The following is a 20777-nucleotide window of genomic DNA, read 5'->3' on the forward strand; positions in this document are numbered from 1 at the left end:
AATCCTTGGAAAACCCCTCTTTTGTAAATATTTCTCAAAAATACAAATAAAATATAGTTTTAAACCCCTTTATTTTCCTTCAGTTTTTCAGAGTTTTATTTCAAAAATACAAATAAAATGCAGAAAACATGAAGAAAAGAACAAAAAAATGAAAATAGAAAAGAAAATACAAAAAAAAAGAAAATGGTTTTGAAAACCCCTTTCTTTTGCCAAAGTTGTTTTTATTATAAAACCTCTTTTTAGAAAAAGTTTTTGGAAGAAACCATTTTTTTGAAAAAAAATGAAAAATGGAAGGACATGCTTTGAAAAGCCCCTAACAACCTCTCGTCACGAAGGAGAAACCACAGAGGCGAAGGGCGTGAAGCACTCCCATGTGCTTTCTCCCTTTCTCCTCCGTTTATCTCCAACGACCCTGTTCTCATCGCAAAAAAATTTCCCCTCCCTTGCGAGAGAGAAACGAATTTCGCGAGTCAAACTCGACCAAAGTTTTGAAATTGATTTTGAAAATTTACTCGCCTCCGTTTTGAAAATTTGCGGGAAAATTCCGTGGAATGGGATCCGCCTGTCGGTACGAGGTTCAACCGTTCCTGGCGCTTTTACCAGGAGTAATTAAACCAAGGACCAATTATGTGCTTTAACTCGACTCAAATATCTAAATTATGCTCTATTTTTCCTAGAATGCACAAAGAATCAGGCTTGTGCTATGAAATTTTGAAAACAATGCAAGTTTGAGAAACATGATGTTTGCTTTGGAAAATTGAAATATGCTGGAAAAATGATTGGAAAAGTACTTAAAATTGGGATTCCTGGGAAAATCATTGAAGTTCATTGAAAATCAGAAATTTGCATTGGAAAGTGATTTCTCAGGAAAACTTGAACTTTGGAAAATCGATTTTGAAATTTGGAATTGCTTTTCTGAGAAAATGGATTTGAGAATTCTGAGAAAATCTAAGAAATTCATTGGAAAATGACTTTTGAAATGGAAAATGAATTCTCAGGAAAACTGGAAAATATTAGAAAATCGATTTCTGAAAACTTGGGATTTTGAAATTTGAGAATTTGAAAACATAGGAAAATATTGATTTGAACTTGGGAAATGCCTTGAAATCTCATTTAAAAATTTGGAATTATGAGAAAATCCAATCCTGAGAAACTTGGAAATTTTTGGGAAAACTGATTTATCTAAAATTGAAATTGGAAAATGAATTTGAAAATAATGCAATTTGAATGATATGAATGAATGAATATGAGTTTAAAAGAGAATTTCAATTGAGGAATTGGAAAATCCTTTTAAAACTTTGAAAAATGCAGTGCATTTTGAAGTTAGCCTAAATGTGTAGGCTGAATGTGGCTAATACGAAGATCATAAATCTTGGTTTTCTTCGTATTCTGACTATGGCCATAAATACGAATCCCACCGAGTTTATAAACTCCATAAAAGCTTGTGCACGTGCCATTCATGTAAACCATAGTGGATTTGAAATAAATGCACATGAATCATACATTAAATATCGAAATTTGCATAAATTAAACTATATGCAATGCAGCCCTATTCTAAGCAGAAAAGTAACTCTTATTCCAAATTATTACATTTGAGATTACATTGAATTGAAATAAAAAAAAAAAAATCTAAGTCTTCTTCTTGAATGTTCCTGCAAAACTAGAAAACAAGGTTAGCACAAAAATGTAGGTTATTCTGAATTTATCCGAAAATATGAGAAATTATCGGATATTATTCAGATATAAACCCAAATTCATACCCCCCTTTGATATAAACATAATAAATAATGAATAAATTTGGAAAATAAACTTGAAAATTCGAAATTGGGGTTCAAAATGACCAAAATACCCCTGATGACCTTGAAATCAGGGTTTTATGAAAGAATTTTTGTAAATTTTGGAATTTTGAAAATCAAATAAAATAAATCAAACATAATATGATAAAATATGATGATATGCATGAAATTTTGGAGAATTAGAAATTGAAATTTCGAAATTTAGGTCAAAATGACCAAAATACCCCTGATAACAAGACTATGGCCTTGAAACCAGGGTTTTCTGAAATAAATTTTGCAAAATTGAAAAATATGAAATGCAAATGAGATTAAAATTAACCCTAATATGATTCTACATGCTTATGTACATGATACAAACCCTAAAATGGCGAAAATATCATAAAATATCAAATTTAACCTGATTTTCGCTTCTAAATTTAAAGATAAACTAACACATGGAGCAAATGAACTTGGAATTAAACCAAATTTGGCATGAACACCTAAAATAACCCTAAAAACAGAATGGAGCTCGAAAATCTAATTTTTTTTGTACTTTTAAATATGCAAATTCAAATAAAAACCCTAAATTTTATGATTTTTGCCTAAAATATTGATTCTAAAGGGGATTTATGACTGACTGAGAATGACTGACTTAGAGACAATTGGCTTGGATTCAAGTGAGAAATGAGCTCATTTTTGAAGAAATGATCCCATTTTGGCAGGAATGGTCAGAAATGAAAATGGTTTGTTCATTGTGAGCTCAGATGAGCTTGAGATGACTGATATTCTAATTGTCTTGAACTGACCAATGAGCTTGGTTGACTCCAACTGACTGGGGTCCGGGATGACCTAGGGGTAAAATGGTAATTTTCCTAATGAAAATGGGTAAAATGGTGATTTTCTGAAACTGACTCGGGGTTTGACTCCTACACTGACCTGACAGGGTTGGCATTGCCTGAGGAGGATTGTTTGAGAATGAGTGAGGAAAATTTGGGGTGTTTACAGATGCCCCTCTTTGCTACTAAGCCGGCTTGAAGACGGGCTTAGTGGCAAAGAAAAACACACCAAATTTGGGCTATAAAAATGCCCCAGTTAGAAGGATCTGACTGGATATGAAAATATTAGCCCTGATGAAAATGGTAGATATGAAATGCAGAATAAAGAAGAAAATTTTACTTCAAAAGAAGTGAGATTCAGGTTTTGCCCTTAACCTGGATGGGACAGGAAATACCTCGTGTAGAAACGAAGCTCAGGTTTAACCCTCAACCTGATCGGGGAATGAAATACCTCATCAAAGGAGGCTCAGGTTTGTACCCTTATCCTGATTGGGCAGAAAATGAATGGAATCCTCGAAGGAAGAAACCATGATGGAACCTTCGGATCTCCGCACAATGAGTCCGATAGGGGTTTTGCAAAAGGATGAAATTGGGGTCCCTAAAGCTTGAAAAGGGGTTTGATTTTGGGCGCCTCATTGTTGAGACTAAATAACTTTTGAAATTGATGACCTTTTGCGAGAAAATTATTGGTGGCTTAACCTCAAGCCGAAATTGGACTGTCTATGGTGGGACAGTGGGGACACAGGGAAGTGTGCGAATCTGAGAGCCCATGCGCTCAGATTATACCAACGGAAGGGAAGGAATCTTGAAAACTCCCGTTATCAAGTCCTTAAAAGGGATAACAACTGATGTCAGGATGCGCCAAAGATGAACCTCAAGCTCTCGCTTCACGCCAGGATAGCTAGAAAATATTGTCAAAATGTTGAAAATTATTGTTGATTCGAAATAATTGAAAGTGATGCACATTGCTTTGAAAATATTCCCTCTTTTCTACCTGAAGTATTATCTCCGATTGGGCTTAACTTCGTAAAATCAAGATTCGAATTCAAATTGCTTGCAATTGGCTTTCTTTCAAGGAAGCTATCAATTTCTCTGATATCAGCAGAAAAGAGAGTATTCTTGATATTGTGAAAGCAATTTGTGAAAGAATATTGATAATAGAATTTCACAAAATTTAAAGAGGATTCTTTGGCAGATTTGGCAGTCTGATATCCTGGAATTCTTTCTCATGACGATCTTTCTGCCTACTATTTTTTTTTTTTTGGCAGAATTAGAGCTCTCTTAGGCTTTTGGGGATTTTATTACATCATCCTTCATTTTGGAGATGTCTTGACTTTTCTCTCTCTCTTTTTTTTTAGAAGGGTGCGTCACAAACTCCGTCATCTTGGAGATGTTTCGATCCTTCTTTTTTCTCTCAGGGATTATATCGACGGTTATTGGCTCATTGGTTGGAAATCTCTTGATGATAGCAGAAATTAAATATCCTTTAGGGTTTGTCGGGAGGCCCATCGCAGTCGCCTTCATCTTGACGATGCTCTGAACTTTCCCTGGAAGGATCCGTCACAAACTCCGTCATCTTGGAGATGATTCGAATCTTCTTTGGCCTCAGAGGTCTACTCGCCTAATTCGCCTTCATCTTGACAATAGTTGAGAGATCCCTTTTGCAGATATTTAATTGCAGCTTTAGGTGATTGAGGAGATATAGGGATTGAATGGATTTTTCTGTATCACCCAGGATATTTCGACTGCTTTATTTTCCAAGAATGATCTTTAAAAATGTGCCATTGACTGCGATCAATACCGATCACTTATGGCTTTGCAACAATATTGAATTTCCTTTGCTGGCCATATCGAGGATTTATTCTTCATCCTTTTGGTCGGCTAATAGAAAGAATTTGAATTTTGAATCCTTTTTCACGAAAGCTTTGACCTTTCAGAAATAATACTGAAGGTATTCTGAGGTAATGTTTTTGTGCAATAACAATTTTGAAATCAACAAATATTTAATGACAAATTGGCAAGATTTTCTTGAAATCCTTTGTGGAAGCGAGTATTTGAAGCACAACGTAACACATCCATGACAAAAATTTTCTTCTCCTTTCCCCAAAGGAGAAGATTCAGAAATTGGAAATAGGAATTACTCCTCTCTTCCCTGAAGAGGAGGTGTTTGCAAAACGAACTTTCGAAGAGAAATTAAGCTTTCGTCAAAACTTCCTAACATTAGGCTTCTCTTATGGAAAGGGGGCCGGTAATGATGAGGTCGGTGAATTGGTCATGAAGGAACGAGTCCATCACACTCTCCCTGAGAAGAGGGTCCTTCATGATGAAATGGCCTAGTTTGAAATTGCGGTCATAAGGAAAGCGAGCTTCCGTCGAAGCTCTCCCTGAATTAAGGGTTCCTTGTATGAAATTGGAAATTTGTTTTGCAAACGGTTCACATAGACACGAGTCCCTTCAAACTCTCCCTGAAAAGGGGCTAGGTGAACAAAGGATAGCATGCAAAAAGAACGAGCTCCTTTGAACTCTCCCTGTAAAAAGGGTCTCTCGCAAGAGGAAATGACTGAAATTGGTATTGGGTGACCAAAAGGTCGAAATTGAAATTTTGAAATTTTGAAATTTGAAGCTTGATATTTGAAATTAGAAATTTGGAATTTTGGAATTTGGAATTTGGAAATTGAAAATTGATTGACCCAAAGGTTGAAACTGGTTAACTCAAAGGTCGAAATTAGAAATTTGGAAATTGGATGGCCTCAGGGCCGAAGTTGGTAATTGGATGGCCCAAGGGCCGAAATTGGTAATTGGAATTTTAAGTTTGATGAATGATCAGCACGAAGACTGAACCCGAGAGGTTGACTGATACGACCAACCAGTGAGACACTAACACAAGTGCTCTATCTTGAAAGAACACCAGTATGAATACCGGGTTTTGAAAATATGTCATCATAGACATTGGATTTTGAAAATATATCAGTTCAAGCATTGGATTTTGGAAGTGTACCAGTTTGAGCACTGGATTTCAAAATTGTACCAGTTCAAGCACTGAGTTTTGAAAATATACCTTGTTTTTAATTTGAAATTTGAATTTTTAAAAGAGACCTATGCTCTTAAAGTATTTGGGAATTGTAACGAGAATGATTGTCGGGGTCTCAAGATTATCCCTTATCCTGAATGGGTAGCGAACTTGATGCAAATGCATGCCAATGAATGCAGATGTATGCAAATATGAAAATGATATAAATGAATGCACATGCGTGCAAAATGAGAGATTTGTTTATCCTGCCTGCATACAGGATATTTGTAGATAAAAACAAAATTTTAAAAATGCCCCAGTATAACTGGGAAAGGAGAATTTAATCACTATTGAACAAAATTTGGAGGAATTACAAAAAATAAGACATGGTTTAAGTATAGAATTTTTTCAAATGCCGAGCATTGATGGGATCTGGTAATTCCACTCCGTCGGCATTTATGAGCTGATATGAATTACGAGGTAATGCCTCTTTGACAACATAGGGACCTTCCCAATTTGGTGACCACTTGCCACCTGGGCGGTGCTTGAGATAAGCCGTTGATCTGAGCACTAGATCATTGACTCGAAATTTTCTTTCAATGACTGATTTTGCATATTGTCTGGCTATCCTCTGACGATATGATTGAGCGTGCTCTGCTGCTCTGAGTCTTCTTTCATCTAGCAAATCAAGCTGTACTAGCCGTTGTTGCTGATACTGATCAAGAGGTAATTCGAGAAGTGATGCAAATTTCAGAGCAGGTTTCTAAACATGTAGAGGCAATACTACTTCGGTTCCGTAGACAAGTTCTGACGGAGTAGCATTAGTTGGAGTTCGAATGGTGGTTCGATACGCCCACAATGCATCATGAATCTTCTCATGCCAGTCACGGCCTGTTTTCAAAGTTCGCTCGAGGATTCGAATCAAAATCTTATTGGTGGCCTCTGCTTGGCCATTTCCTTGAGGATAATAAAGAGCGGAGAAATGATGATGAATTTTGAACTTTAAACAAAAAGTCCTCATTCTCTCATTCTTGAAATGACTGCCATTATCTGACACAATATCATGTGGTATGCCGAAACGACATAGGATATTCTTATGGATGAATGAGACCATATGTCGACCTTCTATTGTGCGTAGAGTGACTGCTTCTACCCATTTAGTAAAATATTCTGTTGCAGCAAGAAAATATTTATGGCCATTTGAAGCAGAAGGAGTAATGGGACCAACAACATCAAAAGCCCACATAGAAAATGGCCATGGCGAGACGACAGATTGCAAATATGTCGCTGGCGCATGAATGGAAGGTGCATGCATCTGGCATTGAACACACTTTTTCACAAAACGATAACAATCTTGTTGCATAGTTCTCCAGTAATAACCTGCTCGGATAATTTGTTTGACAAGAGTTTGGTAGCCAACATGACCACCGCAGATACCTTCATGTGCTTCTTGCACAACTTCTTTGGCTTCTTCTTCGTCCAAACATCTGGAATATTCAGAGTTGAATCCACGACGATAAAGGATGTCAGCAAGAATAAAATATCGAGCAGACATGAGCTGAATTGCTCGCTGCTCTCTCTTTGATAATTCGGGAGGAAATTCGCCAGTTTTAATGAAATTCTTGATATCATGATACCAAGGCTTCTTCTTTTGCTCAGCCTGGTTTATCTGCTCTACTGGGACGAAAGCGGGTTGATCAAGTCTGCCAATTTCAAATGAGCGACAAGATTCTCCACCCTTGAAAGACATGATGGATCCCAGATTGGCTAAGCTGTCTGCAATTTGATTGAAGTCTCTCTTGACATGGAAAATCTGGAATTCTTCGAAATTGCTAACAAGAGCTGAGACGATCTTCTGATAAGGGAGTAACTTCTGATCCTTCACTTGCCATTCAGCTAAGACTTGATTGACGACGAGCAAAGAGTCGCCATAAGCATGCACTCTTTTGACATTGAAGTCTTGTAGAATTTTCAGACCTTGTATCAAAGCTTCATACTCGGCCATATTATGAGTGCACTGAAAATCTAATTTGAGAGAAAAGGGGATCATCTCCTTCTCAGGTGTGATCAACAGAATCCCAATTCCTATGCCTGCCATATTCTTGGAACCGTCCAAGAATAAATTCCAAATTGGGGATTGTTGAATATTGCAGATCCGCTCATCGGGAAAATCATCCTCGACTTTAACATCTTCTGCTAAAGGAAAATCTGCTAATTGATCTGCAATTGCTTGGCCCTTGATAGATTGCTGAGAGACATATTCCAAATCGTATTGCATCAATAAAACCTGCCATTTGGCAATCCGTCCACTGAGGAAGGGTTGCTCTAGAATATACTTGAGAGGATTTAATTTGGATAGGATCTTGACTTCAGATGTCAACAGATAGTGTCTCAATTTCTGACACATTCAAACCAGAGCTAGACATGTCTTCTCTATCTGAGAGTATTTCTTCTCATAATCAATGAAGGTTTTACTCACATAGTAAATGGCATGCTCTACCAGACTGCCTTTTTCGTATTGCGCCAAGAATCCGCCACAAGCCACTTGATTAACTGAAATGTATAGCAGTAGGGGTTTCCCTAATTCTGGCAGCTTTAACACAGGAAGATTGAGCAAATATTTCTTGATGCGTTCGAACGATTGCTGACACTCTGGTCCCCATTCGAATTTCACTCCTTTTCTGAGCAAATGATTGAAAGGCTCACATCTCATGGCCAAAATGGATATGAATCGCCGAATTGATTGCATACGTCCCTGAAGGCTACGTAATTCTTTCAAATTAGTCGGGGGAGACATGTCAATGATAGCTTTGGCCTTAGCGGGATCAACTTCTATCCCCTTTTTGCTGACTAGAAAGCCTAACAATTTGCCAGATTCGACTCCAAACACACATTTTTGTGGATTGAGTCTTAGCTTGTAAAGAATGAGCCGCTTGAAAACTTGATTGAGAGTTTCGATGTGATCTTCTTCTTCTTTGGATTTTACCAGAATATCATCGACATAGGCATCCATGTTTTTATGCATCTGATCATGGAAAATGACGGCCATAGCACGCTGATAAGTGGCTCCAGCATTCTTAAGCCCAAATGGCATGACTGTATAACAAAAAGTGCCCCAAGGAGTAGTGAAAGATGTCTTGGACTGATCACGAGCGGCCAACTTGATCTGATTATATCCAGAATATCCATGCATAAAAGAGAACATAGCGTGACCTGCTGTGCTATCAATCAAAAGATCAATATTAGGAAGTGGATAATCATCCTTAGGAGTCGCTTTATTGAGATCTCTGAAGTCGATGCAAATTCGAACTTTACCATTTTTCTTGGGAACAAAAACAATATTTGCTAGCCAATCTGGATAGTCAATGGTTTGAATGAACCCTGCTTTGAGTAGGTCTTCTAGACCTTCCTTAACTTGTTGTTCCACTCGAGGATCCATCTTTCTCAGTTTCTGCTTAACCGGCTTGACATTTGGTTTTAGGATGAGACGATGTTCAACCAATTTGGTATCTAGACCTGGCATGTCCTCATATGTCCACGCGAACACTTCTTCATGTTGCTTGAGAAAACAGGTGAGCCTTTCTTTCTCTTCCGGGCTCAAACTGTTGCCAATTTTGAGAATTTTAGGATCGTCTTCTGATCCAATATTGATATCCTCAGTCGGATCTTGAACTAAGGATGATGGCTCATCTTGTTTCTGAATTGCTGCAAATTCTGGTAATTCTTGAAGAGCTGAATCAAATTCTGCAGGTTCTTCTGACTGCTTTGTAATCTGACTACATTCTGCTCTTATTTTAACCTGATGAATCACTGTTGGCTTTGAAAAGGCCTCTGGATTAAGAACGAGCTTCTTGATAGATTAGGAAGACATTCTGAAAATTGGAGAATAAATCGATTCAGGAAAATCTCCTATCATAAAACAAATTACTTTTGTTAAGAAAATAATTTGAAAGATAAAAGAGAAGAATAATGGCAAATTTTCAAAGATTTGATAACGAGAAGTAAAGAGACAAATGGCATCCAGATAGACAAAGGAAATTTGCAACTTTATTGAAAGATTGAATTGAGGACAATGATTGAAATGAAACGGGATATCATCCTAAATGTGAAAACAAAAGAATAGAAATGAAAGACAAGCAGATGCCCTTAGTGCGTCCCTTTGATAAAGATAGTGCCCTTCTGAGATCTTATGCCACTAAAGCCCAATCTGGCTCTCTGAGGATAGTGCTGAGGAATTACTGGCTCGAGACGACCATTCCCATTTTTTCCCAGGCCTTGAAAAGGCTGATAACCATGCTTTACTAACAGATCAAATCCCTTTTTGGCCTTCATAAATTGGGAGAACAGTGGATGATCTTTGAATGTACTATAGTCAATTCGTCCTCCAATCTTGAAAAACTGTGGGCCTCTCCATCGAGTCATGGCCACTGTATGTGCTGGCTGTTCAGCCGTCTGCAGTATTCCCGAATTTTCTTCAAAGCTGACCTCATCAATGCCCCTAATGCTAGGGATATCAGTAGTGAAAGTGGGACTAGGAACCATGGGTTATGCAAGCCTCTTCTCCGGATCCTCGCCCAAGACTGTTGTGATCATTCCACCTTTTGACCACTTGACACACTGATGCAGAGTAGACGGCACCGCGTTCGTGTTGTGAATCCACGGTCGTCCCAACAACAGATTATACGTTGGGGGTACATTGACCACATGAAAGAGGACAGAGTGGACCGAGTAGTCAATGAAAATTTCCAAGAAAATTTTCCCTTTAGCTGTCTGGCCATGATTATCAAACCCGTAGATGGTGATTGGGTCCGGGATATATTCCTCTTCTCTAATGCCCAAAGCTTTGGCTGTCATTTCTGGGCATATATTGAGGCTGCTGCCTCCATCTATCAGCACATGAGGAACAGTCATTCCTCTGGCTCGAATCACAACATACAAAGCGTTGTTGTGAAACACATGCGGCTTAGAAAGATCTTCATCTGAGAAAGTGATTGGAGCATTTGTCATGGCCTGATTGACTATCTGGGCCATGTCTTCAGGAGTTATGCTCGGTTTCACTTTGATTTTCCGCAACAGATCATTCAACACTTGCTGGTGCTTGGCGGAAGCTTGGGCTAAATCCAAGATTAAGACATGGGATAATGCAGTAATCGGCTTTGGTGCCGATGTCTCACCTTTCTCCGGAGCGGGCTTAATAAAGTGCTTGGGGAGCCATGGCATTCTTTTAGCCACCTCAGGAGATACCCCAGCGGGTTTATCAGATACTTTCATTTTACCAAAAGCTGCAATGAGATCCATTTTCTGAGCTTTGGACCGAGCCTGCTACAGCACAAGGACCTGATGTTGGACTTGCATATCCCTTTTAGAACATGGCCTAATATGCTCCTGCGGCTGAAAAGGTTGTTCAGAGACGACCGCCGTAGAATGATGGGGAAAGGGTTTCTTTAGAATATCCATATTTTCATCTTCGGCACCCTCTACCAGAAGATTCTTGTCGATGAGATCCTGAACAATATTCTTGAGAACGAAGCAGTTCTCAGTATTGTGCCCCACTGTTCTGTGAAATTTACAAAATTGATCTTTGAATTTCCCCATGGGAATAGGGGGATCAACCAACCTAGGCAGTTTGACCATCTCCTTGGTCAACATATACTCGAGCACAGTCTCGAGGGATTGGTCTAGTGGAGTGAATTTCCTGTCATAACTCCACCCTTCATGCTTTACTTTTTCTCGGGGCTTCGGTCCCTGTTCTAATTGAAGTGGCTTATTGAATTGAGGGACTGACTTGCCTTTCTGATCGTTCTTGTTGGAACTTCCTACCCCATAACAGAAATCTTTGTTCTGCCCCTTACGGTGGTTCCAATTATTATTTCTGACAGAATGAGTGAAGTGAGTCTTCTTCTTCTGCTCATTCTGGCCGTTGTTCTTGGTGAAAGTGAAGCCTTCGTAGAAACCATTTTCCATGCTCAACTCGAGCCATTCGGCTCGCTCTGTCAGTTCAATGAATGTCCTTGATGGTGCAGTAGAGATGAGGCCTCTTAGAGGCTGTGAGAAGTTACTCAGAATTAGGGACAAAGCATGTCCCTCTGATATGGGGTCCCTCATCTTGTTGCAAGCTGACCTCCATCGGTGGATAAAATCTCTGGCCTTCTCATTTTCTCTCTGTTTAAGGCCGCAAAGATGGCTGAGGGTGGGAAGTGCCTCAGCATTGAAGAGAAATCGCTCAATGAACATGTTTACCACTTTGTCAAATTCTTTCAACTCAATTGGATTTACATGCTCCGAGTACCATTTAGCTGCGGTTCCCTCCAGACTGCGAGGGAAACATAGGAAAAGTGCACGGTTGTCTCGCTTGAATCTGGAGCATTCAGCGAAGAACATGGCGAGATGAGCTTTAGGATCGCCAGAACCATCGAATTTGATAAACTTTCTGGGGAGATTCTCGAGATTGTCGTCCCCATCCAAACCATCATAGAAGTCTTCACTGGTGAAGACTTTCTTGCCCTTGTCGCGGGCCTGCAGATCTCGAAGCATTCTGACCACATCTTTGAACTGCGGCTGGTCAGAGTCATTGACAGACTGCTCTTTGAATTTGTGGGCTGACCCCTGCCCCTGGGTAGACTTGCGGAATGCCTGATGGGTCTCAAACTCTTCATCTGAATCTTCCACTGATTCCTCTTCATCAGTTGCATCAACATGCTGGGCAGGCTTCTTGGATATCTTCAAGGCTTTCTTGACTGCCCGGCCTTTTGTCTTTTGCTTCACCTGTGCTTTCTCTGTACTGGCTTCAGCTTGTTCTGCCAGCATCTTAGTCATCATCTTCTTAAACATGGCATACATTTGAGGATCAATGTCATCCTCAACCTGTTGCCCCTGATTTTTGCCTGAGCGCGGGGAATCCATTTTTTCGTCTGAAGCTGTCGAATATGCGATTCCCTCGACTGGTGCAGTCTTCTTCCCTGACCTTGTTTGAACCATTGACTGTCACGAATGCTCTCTGCAGAGCAAAATCGATGGTTAGGCTTTTGAGAGAGATTTTGATTGGAAGAAAATATTCGCTGAGAATTTTGGTAGACAATTTGAAAGAATATCCCATTACTAGGGATTGAGTCGTCGCTGGGATTACGACAATTGTGTTGTCATTCCTTTGCAAAGAAATAAAACAACTGAAAATTAAGCCTTGTTACCTAGGCGAGGTCGTCAAACCAAAAATTGAAGAATTTGCAAGATTTTTATTTATTGAAAGAAAACATGATTGCATCAATAATAAACTTGAGAAAGAGGGGGCGGACAGACAATTTGCCACCACTCTTTATAACTAGCAGAGACACGAGGACCGGGAAAAAGCGGAAGAGTAACAAAAGAGTCCCAGCCATATCTGGCAGAATGGTATGCTCTGGACCACTGTGCTGATGTAAGGTCGAACTCTGGCACGACTCCTGATAGCAGCCGCATCTCTATGTGCTTTTGTCTCTGAGAAAACTGTCGAACACACCACTTCGGATGATAGTAAGCACAGAAGAATAGACCAAGCAACTTGAATCTCTTGCCATATGCATAGGTGTATCTGGGAGGCGATAATTCTCGATTAAAATAGTCCCACACCACCTCTTCTTCCTGCAGATAGTCGATCAGGAATCGGTACCGCGCAACTGGAAGGAGCTCCTTGCCGTTGTATCTGAATGAACTAGCTCTGATCGGTACATGCTGAAGGAACCAAGATTGAAGAGCATAAGTACATCCCTCGACTAAGATGGACTCTCCAAGTGTGAAGCGGGTCAGTCCTCTGTATAGAAAAGCAAGCGCGGCCATGACTATCGAGAGACGGCTGGTCTGTCGACTTCCCCATCTTCTCAAAAGTTGAACTATTCTGACATCCACATAATTCTGTCCATCTGGAAAGAAAGCAAGTCCCACAGTACACAAAACCATCGCATGCTGAATTCTCTCTCGAGCTGTCCTGGACAACGAGCTGACTTCTGCGAATTCTCCATACTGTCGGTAGATCTCGATCAGACTCACGTACTCATTCCCATTTTCTTCAATCAGTGGCCAAGACTTGCGCCCTGTCATGCAAGCTACGACATCTTTGGGGTCCAGACCCTTGACATTGATCAGAAACTGCTACTCTAACGGATCTCCAGGCTGACCGGCTGGCTCAGGCAGTCCCATAATCTCTGAAAATTCATCCATCAGTAGTGTCATCTCGCCCCACGGGAACCAGAACGTGCAAGTGCGCGGATTCCACCGCTCTGCCAGTGCATGAATCAGATTGCCGTTGACTGTCAACTTTCCCACTGCAGATGCCAATTCCAACCCACAATCGCTCAAGTGGTCCGGAAACATACGAGAGAAATTTTTGAACCAGACATAGTACCACCGGAGAAAGAAGGGTCCGGTGCTAAGAGATCGATGCTCAGGAAGACTTTGTCGCACCTCATAGGAGATGTGACCCTCAGGAAAAACAGAATCGAGCTGACTGGATGCCATTGGACTGAAAGATAAGAAGACTGAAATTAGACTTTGGAAAAATACAAGAAATTTGAAAATTGCAGGCAGGATAAAATGAAAGCTGGAAATTCGAAGTCCAGAGGAACGAAAGAATGGAAAATCTCCTGGAGTTTTGAAGAAAAGGTGGATGATTTGGAAAAATTGCCCAGGGTTTTTGAGAAAAAGGAGATATTTCATAAAAGATGAAAATGAGGTATTTTGGAAAATTGTTCGGTATTTTGGAAAAACTGAAAAAATAAGGCGAAAATGAATATCATACATTCAATTACAAACAATTATGCACATACAGCAATCCCTAAGAAGCCAACTCTAAATGCATTGATTTTGAAAGAGCTTTAGGACCCTAATCCTGACTCTAGGCTCAGATCAACTGTGTCCAATCATGCTATGCCGATATACTCGAGCCGAGGCTCGATGTACGTGGCATAAAACTCATCTCCGGGTCTAGGCTTGTGTTTTCCCAACATCCTTGAGCGCCTGCCGATATACGTTGGACTATGGCCCTTGGTACGTGGCAGGGGGGCGTTAGCCCAAATAAGTGGCCCAGTTGTGAGGCTCTGTCCCGAACTATGGTTCTGGAAGAGAGCCCAGCAACGTGAAGACCGGGTAGACATAGGTGGGGTGGTTTTTGAAATATGATCACATGCAGGCAAACAGAGGGCTCTAAGTCCTAAAGAGATAGAATTTTGAAATTTTTTGAAGAAGCAAACATTGTTTTCATACAAGTCCTAGATTGAGGAGTGTTGTATTTCAGACCTAAGTCTAAGTTAGCATGCATAATTCTCCTCAATATGGTCCTATCAAACCATGTCTAGTCTACATGCAATCCATGTCAGCTGGGTTCAAGTCTAGGCTCCTAGGTTCACATGATATCAGAAATTAAAGCTGACATTTCATAGAACATAATTTTGACAATTGGGCTAAGTCAATGCACAAAATTGATCAGGCGAAGACAGGTCCCATCACGGTCGTCAAACCTGTTCTCATCGCAAAAATTTTTCCCCTCCCTTGCGAGAGAGAAACGAATTTCGCGAGTCAAACTCGACCAAAGTTTTGAAATTGATTTTGAAAATTTACTCGCCTCCGTTTTGAAAATTTGCGGGAAAATTCCGTGGAATGGGATCCGCCTGTCGGTACGAGGTTCAACCGTTCCTGGCGCCTTTACCAGGGGTAATTAAACCAAGGACCAATTATGTGCTTTAACTCGACTCAAATATCTAAATTATGCTCTATTTTTCCTAGAATGCACAAAGAATCAGGCTTGTGCTATGAAATTTTGAAAATAATGCAAGTTTGAGAAACATGATGTTTGCTTTGGAAAATTGAAATATGCTGGAAAAATGATTGGAAAAGTACTTGAAATTGGGATTCCTGGGAAAATCATTGAAGTTCATTGAAAATCAGAAATTTGCATTGGAAAGTGATTTCTCAGGAAAACTTGAACTTTGGAAAATCGATTTTGAAATTTGGAATTGCTTTTCTGAGAAAATGGATTTGAGAATTCTGAGAAAATCTAAGAAATTCATTGGAAAATGACTTTTGAAATGGAAAATGAATTCTCAGGAAAACTGGAAAATATTAGAAAATCGATTTCTGAAAACTTGGGATTTTGAAATTTGAGAATTTGAAAACATAGGAAAATATTGATTTGAACTTGGGAAATGCCTTGAAATCTCATTTAAAAATTTGGAATTCTGAGAAAATCCAATCCTGAGAAACTTGGAAATTTTTGGGAAAACTGATTTATCTAAAATTGAAATTGGAAAATGAATTTGAAAATAATGCAATTTGAATGATATGAATGAATGAATATGAGTTTAAAAGAGAATTTCAATTGAGGAATTGGAAAATCCTTTTAAAACTTTGAAAAATGCAGTGCATTTTGAAGTTAGCCTAAATGTGTAGGCTGAATGTGGCTAATACGAAGATCATAAATCTTGGTTTTCTTCGTATTCTGACTATGGCCATAAATACGAATCCCACCGAGTTTATAAACTCCATAAAAGCTTGTGCACGTGCCATTCATGTAAACCATAGTGGATTTGAAATAAATGCACATGAATCATACATTAAATATTAAAATTTGCATAAATTAAACTATATGCAATGCAGCCCTATTCTAAGCAGAAAAGTAACTCTTATTCCAAATTATTACATTTGAGATTACATTGAATTGAAAAAAAAAAATAAAAAATCTAAATCTTCTTCTTGAATGTTCCTGCAAAACTAGAAAACAAGGTTAGCACAAAAATGTAGGTTATTCTGAATTTATCCGAAAATATGAGAAATTATCGGATATTATTCAGATATAAACCCAAATTCATACCCCCTTTGATATAAACATAATAAATAATGAATAAATTTGGAAAATAAACTTGAAAATTCGAAATTGGGGTTCAAAATGACCAAAATACCCCTAATGACCTTGAAATCAGGGTTTTATGAAAGAATTTTTGTAAATTTTGGAATTTTGAAAATCAAATGAAATAAATCAAACATAATATGATAAAATATGATGATATGCATGAAATTTTGGAGAATTAGAAATTGAAATTTCGAAATTTAGGTCAAAATGACCAAAATACCCCTGATAACAAGACTATGGCCTTGAAACCAGGGTTTTCTGAAATAAATTTTGCAAAATTGAAAAATATGAAATGCAAATGAGATTAAAATTAACCCTAATATGATTCTACATGCTTATGTACATGATACAAACCCTAAAATGGCGAAAATATCATAAAATATCAAATTTAACCTGATTTTCGCTTCTGAATTTAAAGATAAACTAACACATGGAGCAAATGAACTTGGAATTAAACCAAATTTGGCATGAACACCTAAAATAACCCTAAAAACAGAATGGAGCTCGAAAATCTAATTTTTTTTGTACTTTTAAATATGCAAATTCAAATAAAAACCCTAAATTTTATGATTTTTGCCTAAAATATTGATTCTAAAGGGGATTTAGGATATCAAACTTCCATAAAAATTTCCCAAATTTTATGGGATGACAGAGGACAGTAAGGAAAGGATTTTTTCCTTTTACACTTTTTGGTTTTGACCTATGGTCGGAGCTGTGCCACTCCGGCAAGTCGGATCGGAATCCGGCGACTCTAGGATTTAGGAGAAACAGACAGGTTTCGGTAGAAAACATGGTAAAAATGAAACACAGATGGGAAAAAGGCTGAAATTGTGGGAAAATGTCCCTGACAAACAGATAAAGATTTTATATTTTGACAACATTTGGATTCGGGTTACGGTTTGAAAAAGGGCACACTGTTATCAGAGACCCAAATCTCTGAAATTTCTGGATATTGGAATCTGTCAGACAGAAAATAAAATTTCGGAAAAAATACTGAAACAGTTCCAAAAATCCCCAAATTTTGGAAAATGATAGTAAAACATGTTAGGAACAACTTTCATGTTGAAAGTTTTTGTAGATGAGCTACGGATTGGGTGGACTTGGTGCATTAGGGTCTGTCTATACCCTGACGAAGGAAAATCAAGATTTTCCCAGGCGGCTGGGAAATCTGATTTTTGACAGAAGACAAAACTAACTGGAAAAACTTCAAAATTTCCAGATCATCAGTAGATTCGATTATGAATACACTGTGATTTTTGGAGGACAATCCGGATCTCCCACGAGGGTGGTGCCGGAGGTTCTTTTCTGCTAAAGCAGAAATTGAAATTTCTGGAGGGTCCAAAATCCAGTTTGGTTTTCGATTTATTTAACAAGGTTTTAAAATCCTAACTGATCCATATTTTTGACATACAATCATAGACAAACAGAGACAGACATAACAAAATTTTTGAGATTTATCGACAAAAAATTGAGCATAAAATGATGACTAGACTGGACGGCTAAATGGAAAATGTATAAACTAATAGGACATGCATTAATGAAACAAGTGAAATGTATCTAATGAAATCAATTAAAAAAAAAAAAAAAAAAACAATACCTAAATTATACAATCTATATAAAATCAAAACAAAGGAAAGAGGTGAAATATTTATTTGATATAGCCATTGAAATGAGGGGTTCAATCCATCGGCTAGATGAACCCTCTCATTTACGCATGCTTTGTCATGAAAAGTAAAAAAAAAAAAAATAGAAACTTAAGGTTTCCTACCTTCTAACACCATAAAGAAAGCCTTACCTTGCAATAATTTCAACCCCAAATTCCTCATCATTTTCATGAAAGCCATATGTAAGGGTCTCATTTCGACGATCAACCAAGAAACCCAACATGTGGTACTTAATAAGATCAACAAGACATACAATATGTCTTACCTTAAGGGGCAGTTACGGCAATGGAGGAGTAGAACGATGGTTGGCTGCCACAAGTGATGTCACCAGTAAAGATGGTTGGAGCTCTTGGGGAAAACAAAAGGGAATAGAGGAGACTGCACGGTGAAGAAGGCTGGAACAAGGCTGCAACCGTTTGAAGGTTGAAGGAGGAGGTTGCAGCGTCAAAGAGGCTGCTGTAATAGCTTGCTGCTGTAGCTGTAATGAAAGGCTGTGGATGGCAGCTGCTGGTGGCACTGTTGGGTGTTGTGTAGAAGAGGTGAACTGGCTGGTGGCTGTTGGCTGGAGCAGTGAGCGTGGAACCGGTGGAAGAAGCCGTTGGCTGGTGGCTGTTGGCTGGAGCAAGGAGCTTGGAGGTGGGCTGCAGCAAGGATGGTGGCTGGAATGGAGAGCTGGCTGAAGCTAGAGTATTTGAAGAAGATGGCTGAATGTTGCTGCAGCTGCAAAGAGGATGTCGGAGGTTGAAGATGATCTGGAGCTGCTGGGCATGGAGCTTCAAAGAGGTGCTGCCGGCTGCAAGGAAGAAGATGGCTGAACTGTTCTAGTGGTGGCTGCAGCTTTTGTTCGATGGCTGGGCATCCAAAGAGGTGGCTGTAGAGAGGTTGGAAGGCTGCTGTGGCTGTAGCAGCTAAGGAGAGAAGAAGGGAGGTAAAGAGAGAGAATAGGAGAGAGGCGTGAGATGGGAGAGGAGCCGTAAGTGGCTTCCTTTTCTCTTTCCTTTTTAACCAAACCCAACTTAGGTCTTTAATCAGCCTCAACTTAGGGTTTTTAGGGGTTAATGAAAAGAGAGGGAAAGAGTGTACGTGAATGGGCTGGAGAAGGGAAAGGAAGGAAGGGAAGGGAAGAAGAAAAGAAAGGGAAGAAGAAGAAAAAGAAAGAAAAGGGAAAAAGAAAGGAAAGAAAGAAAAGGAGGGAAAAAGGAAAAGGGAAAGAAAAAAATGAGAAAATGGAAAGCGGGGCTGGAGGCTTGGGTGACCACCTTGTGGGTCCCACCTCCTCTCTAAAAAAATAAAAATAAATAAATAAATAAAAATCAATAAAAACAAAAATAAACAAATAAAAAGAAGCATTTTTTTTATATAAAATAGAAAAGTAAATGAATGGGCCATCTCAGAGCGGGTCCAAATTCCACATTTGAAATTCATTTTGACGATTAGAGGGGTAAAATAGTCTTTTTAGAAAGTTTCTAGACGAAACGAGCTATTTTTGGCAGTTTTTTAAACGAGCTCGGATTTTCAAGTTCAATACCCCGTTGCGAAGCAAATCCAGAGTAGAATTTAAAAATGTAATTTTGAAAGAAATCCATATTGTTTTTCTCGAGAAAATGCTTCCAACCGAAACGAGCTATTTTTGGCAGTTTTTGAAACAAGCTCGGATTTTGAAGTTCAATACCCCATTGCGAAGCAAATCCAATGTAGAATTTGAAAATTTGATTTTGAAAGAAATCCAGATTATTTTTCTTGTGAGAAAATATTTTCAAATTTAGACTCCCGGGGGTAAAAATGTCAATTTTGGAAACCCAGGGTTTCAAATTGATTTCTAAAAGCTTTTAAAACTCGATCTGGATTGAAATTTATAAAACTGGAGTTCTGGACTTCGAAAATGGAATGAAATGTGATGAAATGTTATGAAATGCTGAGAAATGATATGAAATGATATGATATGATGAGAAATGACATGAAATGCTATGCGAAATGCTAACTCTGAATGAAGAATTTTGGATGTCAGACCCCGATTGACACTTGTATCAGTTCAAAAAGTGTTAAAATTGACAAAATTTGCAAAAATGGTTGAAGAAATGATTTTCGAGCTCTGCCAAGCTAGAGTGACACTAGAAATTAGGGTTTGAGCTAGATTAAACTGAAATAAACTGGATTGAGCTGGGTTTTAGAGTTTTAGAACTCAAATGAACAGACCAGGCACTGACTCAACTGACCTTTCCGACTGAATTTTCAAGAAAAGCTGCCATTTTTAGAGAAATGGTACAGAATGATCACTAGAGTGAAGTCAATTACGAACCTGAACTGGGTTTGAGCTAGAACAAAGGTCAGTAATACTGATATGAACTAAAATCAAAGCTTGAACACTAGCTCAATTGACTGAACTCAGCTCAATTTCAGCTGAAAGAGCTAAAATGGACTAAAATGGGCTCCTAGACACTTGAAAATGGTTTTGAACTGAAACTGGAGCACTTGAACTCCTGGTGAGCTCAAGTTAGACTCTGGGAACATGACTGACTGAGAATGACTGACTTAGAGACAATTGGCTTGGATTCAAGTGAGAAATGAGCTCATTTTTGAAGAAATGATCCCATTTTGGCAGGAATGGTCAGAAAT

General features: G+C 38.8%; 1 long non-coding RNA gene across 1 annotated transcript; it reads left to right on the forward strand.

The window, feature by feature from the left end:
- Window positions 1-18700: 18700 nt before the first annotated feature.
- On the forward strand, window positions 18701-19094 carry LOC149820896 (uncharacterized). The gene is made up of 2 exons (XR_016426430.1): window positions 18701-18944; window positions 19043-19094. It is a non-coding gene; the product is annotated as an uncharacterized LOC149820896 (long non-coding RNA).
- The last annotated feature ends 1683 nt before the right edge of the window (window positions 19095-20777 follow it).

The sequence above is a fragment of the Nuphar pumila genome, chromosome 12, assembly GCF_984573655.1.
Source record: "Nuphar pumila chromosome 12, dmNupPumi1.hap1.1, whole genome shotgun sequence".
Taxonomy (NCBI): Eukaryota; Viridiplantae; Streptophyta; class Magnoliopsida; order Nymphaeales; family Nymphaeaceae; genus Nuphar; species Nuphar pumila.